This window comes from Nicotiana tabacum, chromosome 3, assembly GCF_000715075.1.
Source record: "Nicotiana tabacum cultivar K326 chromosome 3, ASM71507v2, whole genome shotgun sequence".
Lineage (NCBI taxonomy): Eukaryota > Viridiplantae > Streptophyta > Magnoliopsida > Solanales > Solanaceae > Nicotiana > Nicotiana tabacum.
In genome coordinates this window covers 51,352,712-51,365,237 of record NC_134082.1, presented here as the reverse complement: position 1 = coordinate 51,365,237, position 12,526 = coordinate 51,352,712, and positions in this window count along the sequence as shown.

The window sequence follows — 12,526 nt, the reverse complement described above, 5'->3', positions numbered from 1 at the left end:
GATAACGGCTCCGCATATCGGACTCGGACTCCCAGGTTGCTTCCTCAATAGGTTGACCTCTCCACTGCACACGAACTGAAGGGAAATTCTTCGATCTCAACTGACGAACCTGCCGGTCTAGAATAGCTACCGGGTCCTTGTTGATACCCAGTTTTTCCTATATATTTTTCAATATCAAAATAACTTCAAAATAGCATATAAATGCATATATAAGCATGTCCAAATGTTTTATTATTTTTTCATAATTTTAAAGGTTTAAATTGATTTATTTTTTCCTTTTTTATCCATAAAATCTCAATAATTATTTCCAAAATTATTATTTTTTGGTAATTCATCTATTGGATTTTCATATTTATGCCAAAATATGGCTACAATAATTTTTACATACTTTTACAATTTCATTTAGTATTCTTAAAGCTAAATTTCACGTAACTGCAATATTAGCCATTTTAAGGTTTAATTGTGTCTTATATTCATAAAATTGGATCCTATATTTTTAAATTATTATTTATGTATTATAAATCATTTTGGATTTTTTAAATTAATTTTCAGAAGCCATTTACTATCTTTTATAATCTGAAAAGGGGAAAATTGGCTATTTAAATAATAGCCCATTTGTATTTCAATTCTAGCCTAAATTGAAACCCAATTCCCCAGCCCAATTTTACTTAAACCCGACCCTAACCATATTTTAACCCTTCCCAAACCCGGATCCCCACATACCCCTTTTAATCTAGGCCGTTGATCATTAAGATCAACGGCCATCATTGCCCCTTACCATTTTTAACTCTTGTACGACCCCTTTCCCTAAATCATTTCTCACCACCCGCCGCCCTTGAATCCCTTCCTCTCAAAATCTCTCTGCAACTTCACCTAAACCCTAGCTTCCTCCACCCAAATCTACCCTAATCCCCTTCAATCCCCACCTAATCCATGGACTCCCATGGCGGTTTGAGGCGTGTACTCGTCTCCTATATCTACTGGTTACCTATTTTCGTGATTCCATGGACAGATCTTGAAGAGATCTGGTTCAGTCCTTGCTCAACTTCTATCCATGGCCTTTCTCCGGCCATCCACGGTCGATCGATTCAGATACATGGCTTTTCCGGATAGATCAGTAACTTTTCAAAGTCTTTCTCACTTTCCGGGGTCCTCTGAAACCCTAGCTTTAAGAGCTTTCCGATTTTTCTTCAGATCTGGCTTAGATCTGTGCATGTTATGAACTTCTTGGTACTTTCTCAAAGGTTCTTCAATTTTCTTTCAAAGTGACTCTTCGTTTTCAAAATAGGGTTTCTTAACCCCTTTTAAAAAGATATCTTCTCCGATTTTCAGTATTGTTTTGTGATTCTACTATGTTTAAATGATTTGTTCATGTTTTTTCTACCTGGTTCATCGTGTTGAAACCCTAGGTATCTTTTTTGGGTTTTGGAGTTGTCTTTGTCTCTCTTGCATGTATACTGGTTTCGACTGGCTTCTTTGTGTTTAGATCCTTCTCTTTGTTTAACTTAACTGATTCTAAAGTTCTTACCTTTTCAACTCAGCTCTGTCAAAAACCTAAGTCCTTATTAATTTTTCTTCACTTATTGCTACGAGTTTAAAGACTTTTCTTGTTTCTGTGTGTTGATATCCTTTACCTGTTACTGTGGTTTCTTCACTTTTGATTCTATGTAACTACTTGACTTGTTGACTACCATACTTCTAGTAGATTCTTTTACTACTAAGCCCTAGCCTACTCATGTTACTGCAGCATGATTGTGTGCACCTAGTTTTCCTTTTATCAATACGGTTGGCTTTGCGTGTTCAGTCTTCTCTATTTATATGACAAAGCGCATAATCATGATTCTTTCTTGACTGATATTGATTTCCTCAAGTTACGACTGATTGCAAATATTTTCTCATAAACCCCTGGTTTCACTCGTTTTGTTTAAATTGACTGACTCATTTCCTTTGTTGTAATGGTTTACCTTTGTTGAACCATTTCCCCAATTAAGTATATTTTGTACTTAGACTCAATTGTATACCTTATACTTTTACTACCCCCTTATATGGCAAGAATCAATCTGGCTCAAACTGCTTTCTTTCCTTAATTAACCCTGTTAGTAACCGTTTCCATGATTAAAGGGAAGTACTTGTATTGATTGGTTTTGATTGTGATTATTTCCATGTATGTGTTAAAACCTTATTTGTTACCTTATTCTTTACTCGCTTTCAAAACTATAAATACCCTACCCTCTCTTCTTTTGAGTTCAAAAACACACTTACACTCAAAACTTTCTCTTTCTCTATTACTACTTGTGCTACTGCTTTGTCTAGCCGGCTGAAAGCCAAGGCTAGACTGTGGAATCCTGCTTACTTTACCTTTCTGCACCTTGTTTTCTCTACTGGTATGTCCTAGTTAATTTTTCAAGCCTCAACAACAACATGCTTCTTTAGTTGTTTCAGTGTTTTTCATTCTTACCTACTTCTGCTTATAGTTATGCAGTCAAGTTACATTACTAGTATGCTATAATGTCTCCCCTTGCCCTTTAGATTAATGCACTCCCCTACATGTGTTCCAAGGCATGCTCTGTCAGTCACTTATTGTGTACTTGTTGTCTTATGAATCCCAACCCCCCATATCCCCTCTATGTGTTTGTGTTCTTTTGGTTGGTTTGTGACCATGCCAGTATCAGCTATTAATGTGCATGACCAAACCAGACCCTTGCTGGGGTCATGTGCTTACAGAAAAGTATCTCCCCAAAATCCCTTGACCCCCTTTGTATAACTACTTATTCTGTGTGTGATCCCATCTTGGGAACTTGAGTTTTGCTTACTACTACAATTGCTTGCAATCACCTCTATTACTGATTACTTTCAAAATGGACTTGCCAGTCTACTTTTAAACAAACTCTTTTTTTTAAATCTATGTCAAGCACTATCACCTACTCTTAGAATCTAGGTTCTGCCCGTCTTGTGTGAGCCTTGCCTTGGGACCCTTGAGCTCCCTCTGAACTTGGACACATAAGAGCTGGCCCTTCCACACTGCACTCATTCTGTTTGGTTATGCAACTCTAGGTGTGAGCACTGCCCGGGATCCCTTGAGGTCCTTAGGGAACTCTTACACACCCAGATATGAGAAAGGCTTTGGAATAATACTGGCATTGAAGTGGTCCATTACATAACTCATAGAGGAAGTCAAGATCAGGCTTCCTTTGGTTGTAATTTCTTATTTTTGCACTTCTTTTGTAATTAAATCATTTGGTATATAATAATTTCTAAACAAGTATGGGGTTGGCTAGTGAAAAAGGCTGGGAAATATGCATGTTTTAGCTATCAAAAGGGTAGAAAGCATATTACTAGGTTTACATTCCTACTTGCGTAATAGAATCCATGCTTAGGGCTCATTTCATGCTTTAGAAATCATGTTCCTTAGGATTTACACTTACTGTGTTCAGCATGTCTGTCTCACTATCATATCACTTAGCAAATCCTACGTTAAAAATGTGTTAATAACCAGTGTTTCTGCAATCATGTTCCTACTGCCATGCACATTTATAGATCATGTTTTAGGCTAAACAACACTAACAAACATATCCTATCTACATATTCTTGAAATCGTGTTTTAGACGCTAAAATATTTGTACATATAGAAATCCTACTTAGGATTCTGCATATACATCATTCTGCACCTTTTTACATTTAGATACCATGTCTTTAGGATCTCATTTATATTCGCTTAAGCACACTTAGGCTAACTACGAATGCATAAAAAGGAATAAAACAATTTCATTTAGTCTTTACAACTAATTGGCCATAATTCTGTGTGCTGAATACCTAGAACAACATGTTTATATAATAAGAATAATCTCCAAATGTCTTTCTGATTCTGAATAATTACTAATTACTACTTACGCCTAGGCAAGACTTAGGTAATTACTCAAAAAAAACTAGAATTGCTTTTGTTTAATTATCAACTGCTACAATTAGCAGGCAAGCCTGATTCAGACTTCTTTTCTGAGTTATGTAATGAATCTGGTTCTGACTGAAACACCCTGCTTTAGGATTTTTAAAATTTAGAACTTAACTGTGTTTAAGTCGTGCTATTTAAATGCATTATTTGCGGAGGTATGCGTGAGCCTTCTAACTGCTTACATGTTTCCCCTTTAAATGCAGTCCTACGTGTTTTGTATGTCACCTTAGTTTTTTTACCTTTAAACCTAAGAGTCAGCCTAAAACCTCCCTCTTATAGGAATAGTAGTCCTAAATTCCTCGGGTACTAATAGGAATGGGACGAGTAACAGCACGCAATAGAGGTCGAGACCAATCCTCACTTTAATGCCTTCATGAGGTGGGAAGGGTAGATATGGATATGATGACCGGTGTGCTAATACCACGTATATCCCCTCTTTTTAGGAGTGTCATATTGGGTATTGCATTGAGGTGATCCATATTACAAACAAACATAGGTCCCCTTTTATATTCACAAGCATGTTTAGATTGTAACTCTTTTCAAAACCATTTTTTAATCGTTTTCCAAACGTTTTAAATCCCCTATTACTTGAGCCTTTATTTGTTTACTTGTTAATTACTCAAATTCACAAAAATCTATCTGGCCGGGAACCACACTAGTGGATCCTGAGGGGTGCCTAACACCTTCCCCTTGGGATAATTTTAAGCACTTACCCTATCTCTGGTTGTCAAACATAGTTGTAGTTTAACCATATAGGTGCCCTAACGCAACTTTAAATCGTTAGGTGGCGACTCTTCAAAAAACCCAATTCGCGAAAGGAAAGGAGGTATTACACCCCATGAATGTCGAAACCCGGACTCCTCTCCGATGCAAAGGGAAAAAAGGGGCGCGACAGTCCTCCTCATAGGGCAAGTCCTTGTCTAACTGAATAGTGCTGAAGTCTAACATGTGGGATGGATCGCCGTGATACTTTTGAAGCATGGACATATGAAACATTAGGTGCACAACTGATAAACTCGGTGGCAACGCAAGTCTGTGAGCCACCTCTCCCACTCGATCGAGAATCTCAAAAGGACCAATGAATCTAGGGCTTAGCTTTCCCTTCTTCCCAAATCTCATCACGCCCTTCATAGGCGACACCCGAAGCAACACTCTCTCTCCAACCATGAATGCCATATCACGTACCTTGCGGTCGGCATAACTCTTCTGCCTTGACCGAGCTGTACGAAGCCTATTCTAAATGATCTTAACCTTGTCCAAGGCATCCTGCACTAGATTTGTACCCAACAACTGAGCCTCTCTTGGCTCAAACCATCCAACCAGCGACAAACACCGCCTACCATATAAAGCCTCATATAGAGCCATTTGGATCCTCGACTAGTAACTATTGTTGTACGCAAACTTTGCTAATGGCAAGAACTGATCCCATGAACCTCCAAAGTCAATAACACATGCTCGGAGCATATCCTCCAAAATCTGAATGGTACGCTCAGACTGTCCGTCCATCTGAGGATGAAATGTTGTGCTCAACTCGACCCATGCGCCCAACTCACGCTGAACTGCTCTCCAGAAATACGAGGTAAACTGCATACCTCGGTCAGAAATGATAGACATGGGCACACCATAAAGTTGAATGATCTCCCAAATATAAATCTCTGCCAACCGCTGAGAATAATAGGAAACCGCCACAAGAATAAAATGCACCGATTTAGTTAGCCTATCAACAGTAACCCACATTGCGTAGAACTTCCGCTGAGTCCGTGGGAGTCCAACAATGAAGTCCATAGTGATACGCTCCCACTTCCATTTAGGAATCTCAAACTTCTAGAACAAACCACCAGGTCTCTAATGCTCGTGCTTTGCCTGCTGACAATTCAAACATCGAGCTACATATGCAACTATGTTCTTCTTCATTCTCCTCCTCCAATAATGCTGCCGCAAGTCCTGATACATCTTAGTGACGCCCAGATGAATAGAATACTAGGAACTATGGGCCTCCTCTAGAATCAAATCACGAAGTCCATCCACATTAGGCACACAAACTCGACCCTATATCCTCAAAACTCCATCATCTCTGACTGTAACCTACTTGGCACATCCATGCAGTAATGTGTCCCTAAGGACAAGCAAATGAGGATCGTCATACTACCGATCTTGGATATGCTCAAATAATGAAGAACGAGTGAATGTGCAAGCTAACACACGACTGGGCTTAGAAACATCCAACCTCGTGAACTGATTGGATAAAGCCTGAACATCCAATGCAAGCGGTCTCTCATCGATCGGAATATATGCAAGGCTACCCATATTGGCTGACTTCCTACTCAAAGCATCAACCACTACATTAGCCTTTCCTGGATGATACAAGATGGTGATATCATAGTCCTTCAATAGCTCCAACCACCTCCTCTACCTCAAATATAGCTCCTTCTGCTTAAACAAGTATTGCAAACTCTTGTGATCTGTGAGCACCTCACACGACATGCCATATAAATAATGCCTCCAAATGTTCAGCAAGTGAACAATGGCTGCTAGCTCCAAATCATGAATTGGATAATTCTTCTCGTGGATCTTCAACTGTCGCGAAGCATATGCAATAACCCTACCATTCTATATCAACACGGCACCAAGTCCAATACGAGATGCATCACAATACACTGTATATGGCCCTAAACCTATAGGCAATACTAACACCGGCGCCGTAGTCAAAGCTGTCTTGAGCTTCTGAAAGCTCACCTCACACTCATCCGACCATCTGAACTGGGCACCCTTATATGTCAACCTGGTCATCGGGGCTGCAATAGACGAAAATCCCTCCACAGATAGACGGTAATAGCCCGCCAAACCTAAGAAACTCCGAATCTCTGTAGCTGACTGTCAAAACTCACATTTCGAAAACTTAGCATATAACTGACTGTCCCTCAAAGTCTGGAGAACAACTCGAAGATGTTGCTCATGCTCCTCCCGGCTACGAGAATAGATCAAAATATCATCAATGAAGACAATCACGAAGGAATACAAGTAAGGCTTGAACACTCGGTTCATCAAATCCATGAAAGTTGCTAGTGAATTTGTGAACCCAAATGACATCACTAAGAATTCTTAATGCACGTACTGAGTACAGAAAGCTGTCTTAGGGACATCAGATGCCCTATTCCTCAACTGGTGGTAGCCAGATCTCAAATCGATCTTAGAAAACTGTTGGGCATCCTGAAGCTTGTCAAACAAATCATCAATCCTCGATAATGGATACTTATTCTTGATTGTGACCTTGTTCAACTACCGATAATCTATACACATCCTCATCGATCCATCCTTCTTCTTAACAAACAACACCGGCGCACCCCAAGGCAAGACACTAGGTCTAGTGAAGCCTTTATCAAGCAGGTATTGCAATTGTTCTTTCAATTCTTTCAACTCTGGCAGGGCCATACGATATGGTAGGATAGAAATGGGCTGGGTGCTCAAAGCCAAATCAATGCAAAAGTCAATATCCCTGTCGGGTGGCATCCCCGGTAGGTCTGAAGGAAATACCTCTGGAAACTCATGAACAACAGGCACAAAATCCATAGAAGGAACCTCGACACTAGAATCACGAACATATGCCAATTAGGCCAAACATCCCTTCTCAACCATATGTCGAGCCTTTATATGAGATAACCCTACAAGTGGAATGACCAGGAGTCCCTCTCTACTCTAAATGAGGTAAACCCGGTAAGGCTAAGGTCATAGTCTTGGCATGATAGTCTAAGATAGCGTGGTAAGGTGATAACTAGTCCATCCCCAATATGACATTAAAATCAACCATATCCAAAAGTAACAAATCTACTCGGGTATCAAGACCGCCAATCACAACTATACATAAACGATGGACACGATCCACCACAATAGAATCACCCACCTGTGTAGACACATATACAGGAGCACTCAAAGAATCACTAGGCATGACCAAATACGGGGCAAAATAAGATGACACATAGGATTATGTAGACCCGGGGATCAAATAGAATTTAAGCATCTCTACTACAAACCAGAATAGTACCTGTGATAACTGCATCGGAAGACTCATCCTCGGGCCTGGATGGTTTGGACCCACCACTCTGAACTACGTCTCTGGGATAGCCTCCTGTTGGCTTGCCTCCACTTCTAGTGGCCTGACCTCCACCTCTAATACCTCTACCTCCACCTCTAGCACCTCTACCTCTACCTCTAACTCTAGCTGGCTGAGTAGAGTATTACAAATTCGATATATAGCCTAAACTTCGGGATCAAGTTTATGCCTGTAGCAAGGTCTTACAAAATTTTCATGCCGTTGAGGTCTTACAATTTTTTTATGTCGTTGAGGTCTTACAGTTTTTTCATGTCGTTGAGGTCTTACAGTTTTTTATGTTGTCGAGGTCTTATAGGTTTTTCATGTCGTTGAGGTCTTATAGGTTTTTTCATGTCGTTGAGGTCTTACAGTTTTTTCATGCCGTTGAGGTCTTATAGTTTTTTCATGTCGTTGAGGTCTTACAGGTTTTTCATGCTGTTGAGGTCTTATAGTTTTTTCACGCCGTTGAGGTCTTATATTTTTTCATGTCGTTGAGGTCTTACAGGTTTTTCATACCATTGAGGTCTTACAGATATAGTTGATGCCTTATGTAGGTCTTACAGGACCGAGTCTGCCCGCTCGGGGTTTTAAGGCCTCGTGTTTTGATGAGTCAATGGATGTGGTGATTTGACAGCAGTCCCCGTGTCGTCGAGAGTTTACTGACTCGGGATCCATTTTTGTAAACTTTGCATTGCCTCGTCGAGGGCTTACGATTTTGGAGATCCCGATCCTAAGGTCGTGCGCTTTTCCTTTGAGATTTTGGAGCCAGTCCCCGAGTACTCGAGGTGCTTTTGGCGTTGGATATGTTTAGCAATTTCCGCGTTGCCTTACCTGAGGGATTACGATTTCGGAGTCCCCACCCAGAGGTCATTTACGTGCTAAATTGTCGACACCGGTCCCCGAGCATTCGGGATGTTTTCGGCGGAGGAATTATTTTTCCGAAGGTGCCGAGTCTCTTTTGGAGTGCGAGATGCCTTTACAAAAGATGCTCTTCGATTATTTGATACAAGTGTACATGTATTCGCCACCGGTGCCCGGCTGTATGGACACAGTTCGTTTGACCGTTTGGCCCGGTACATTGTTTTCCAATAGGGACCCTGTTCGGCGTTTCTTGGTTTTTTCAAGCAGGTGGCTTTGGGGGGGGGGGGGAATGCCCCCTAGTGTTCGAGGTTGATTGCAAAAGAAGCCTCGAATATTTGTTGAGTTTCCCCTAGGTTAGCATGCAGATGTTGCCTCGTTAAAAACCTTGCCTGTAAAAAACCTTTTTCGGGATAAAAACTCGATCAAAGGAAAAGAGTGTAATGGATGCTTTAAAACCTTAAGGTCTTTGAGTTGGGTTACCGTTCTGACCATTTCGATTGGGCGCATGCATAATGGTTAGTCTGAAATACGAAATGATAAGGGAGATGGTCATACCTTAATGTGAGACACGCTGATGATGTTTTAAGAATCAATATGTTCCAATCACTCGAGACGAGGATGCGGTACGGTCCTTTATTTCGTTTAATCGGGCTTGATCGAGGGTGTGGCTCGATTACCTTTCGGCTCTTTTGCGGGCAGAGGTGCAAGTGGCGGTGCTACATCGTGCACCGCAAACATTTCCCTCGCAGCATGTTGTTCCCCATAGACGATTTTAATTCTATCCTTTGTTGGGAACTTCATCATTTGGTGAAGAGTGGATGGTACCTCTCTCATGTAGTGTATCAATGGCCGTCCAAATAAGGCGTTATACCTTATGTCTCCTAAAATGCCATGGAATTTGGCGTTTTAGGTCATGCCGGCCACGGTGACTAGGGGGATGATTTCTCTTTTCGTTGTTTCACTTGCCATGTTGAATCTGCTGAGGACCCGAGTGGCGGGCACTATTTGGTTGAGCTGTCCGAGCTGCTCTATCACCCTCGACCTAAAAATGTTGGCCGAGCTACCTGGATCCACGAGTACACATTTTATTGGAAAAGAATTAATAAGGAAAGAGATTACCAGTGTGTCATTGTGAGGTAGAGACAAGGTCTCAGTGTCCTCTTCGCTGAATGTGAGGACGTCCTCGAGAATACAGCCCCGGGTCTGCTTTTCTCTAGTGATGGATATTTTGGTCCTTCTCATTGCGGGTTCCTGCGGGGCATCGACGCCTCCCATGATCATGTGGATGACATGTTGTGGCTTGCTTGCCTCATTCTTCTTGGTCGCCTCTCTTTACTGGAACTGATTTTTGGCTCGATCGCTAAGGAATTCCCAGAGATGCCCTTTGCTAAGTAGTCAGTCTACCTCTTCTCGGAGTTGGTGGCACTCCTCGGTCCTGTGTCCCTGTGTGTTGTGAAACTCGCACACTAAGCTGTAATTCCTTTGTGAGGGATCCTATTGTATAGGCATGGGCCACTTGGCTTCTCTGATTTTAATAATGGCGAACACGATGTCTGATACATCGACGTTGAAGTTGTATTCCGACAAATGAGGTGCACCCGTTGGCTCTACATTCCTATCGAATCTGGCTCTATTGATGAGTCCTCGAGGATCCTGTCCTCGATCCATTCTCCAATCGCTACTAGGTAGGTTACGCCTTGGGTCATTCCTCCTATCTTTGATGTACGGCTGATATCTTTCTTTGTTTCATTTCGGTTCTGTTTCCAGGAGCCTGCTTCGGTATACTGAGCCCGAGGGGCTCCCAACTGGTCATCCTTGGCCCTGATTTTTGACTGGTACCGGTTGTGGATGTCTGACCAGGTCACAGCTAGATACTCGATCAAATTCTGTTTCAACTGTTTTGAATCCACCGAGCTTCATTCGTTCAGACCTTGAGTGAAAGCTTGCACTGCCCAGTCGTCGAAGACTGGAGGTAGCTCCATCCGTTCCATTTTAAAGCAAGACACGAATTCTCGCAGCATCTCGTTCTCCCTTTGCTTAATTTTGAAAACATCGAACTTCCTCGTCGCTACATTGATGGCACTGGCATGTGCCTTTACATAGGAGTCTGCTAGCATGGCGAATGAATCTATGGAGGTTGGAGCCAAGTTGTGATACCACATCATGGACCCCTTCGAGAGTGTTTCCCTGAACTTTTTCAGCAATACGGACTCGATCTCATCGTTCTTTATATCGTTGCCCTTCACCGCACAAGTGTAGGCAGTAACGTGTTCATTGGGGTCTGAGGTCCCCGTTGTACTTTAGGAGTTTCGGCATTCTGAACTTCTTTGGAATGGGTTTCGGGGTCGATTCTTCAAGGAACGACCTTTATATGAACTTTTTCGAATCCATGCCTTTTAGGACCGGGGGTGCACCCGGGATCTGGTCGACCCTGGACTTGTAGGTCTCGACCTTCTTATCGTTGACTGCTATCATTTTCTCGTCCGATTCGATCCTTTTGGTGAGGTCTTAGAGCATTTTCACGATGGCAGGGTCGGTTATCGATCCGTTGTTGCTCGATCTCACCAATACATGTTCGGCCGGGGGAGTAGTTTCTGGTGCTACTGTGCTGGGAGTCTTTGGGTGGATTTGCAGCTAAGCGATAGCCAGCTGTTATGCCTGCAACATTTCTAGAATAACATGAAGTCTAACTTCCCGTTCTTCCCGAGCTGGGGTTTTTTGGTCTTCCTGTTGGTCGCTATGTTGTATGCTCATGTCGAAGTGTGAGGTTTTGTCGACTTACTGTTAGTCTTGCGAACCTGCGTCCGCTTGAATCGGTCCAGGTACGTTATCGGGGTTCTGTGGTGGAGTTCCAACAATTGGAATAGCCACACCGTTTTCTCTGTAGTTCTCGAGGTTGTCGTTCCCAACTCTGTTCACTAAGCCAGACATTTTGACTTGAAAGCGAAGATCTTGGACAAGAAAAAGTATGAAAGATAACTTGCGTTGTGTGGTTAAACCAGCAAGAAAATAATCACTATTATTTTTAGCTCCACGGTGGGCACAAAACTTTTTACCACGAAAATGGTAATAACAATTAAATTTGTTGATGGAACTCCAAAAAATACGTGATCTATTTTTATGCTAGTTGTTAAAGCAGTTGATGCTAGATATGTGAAGGTAAAAGATGAAATGCAATACTAAAGTGGAGTTATAACCAAGCCAAGGGGTTAGCTACTCGGGCCTCTGACTAACCGATGAAGGGCCTCGAGGTCGATGCCTGGACTCGAGCTCGAGCTATCGGGGATAATCGGGAGAGGGCTAATAGTTAGAATATAATTAAAGGAGGCTCTTTATGGAAATAACAAGCAATAAATGAAGAACAAGTATGAAAGTAATAAGCAATAGAAATAATTTTGAGAGAATATGTTAGAGAGAAAAGAAAGAGTTCTTGTATATTTCGTATAGAATAGTTGGAGCAACAGGGTTTACAAAGTGCCAAGGACCCCCCTTATATAGGAGGGAAAATCCCAACATAGTACAAGATACATTAAAGATAAAGAAAGCGGGATGGGACAACTGACTAGCTTCATGATGCTGGCGCAGACCAGCTTTTAGACTAGCCTGATAGACTCAACCGGCCCCGA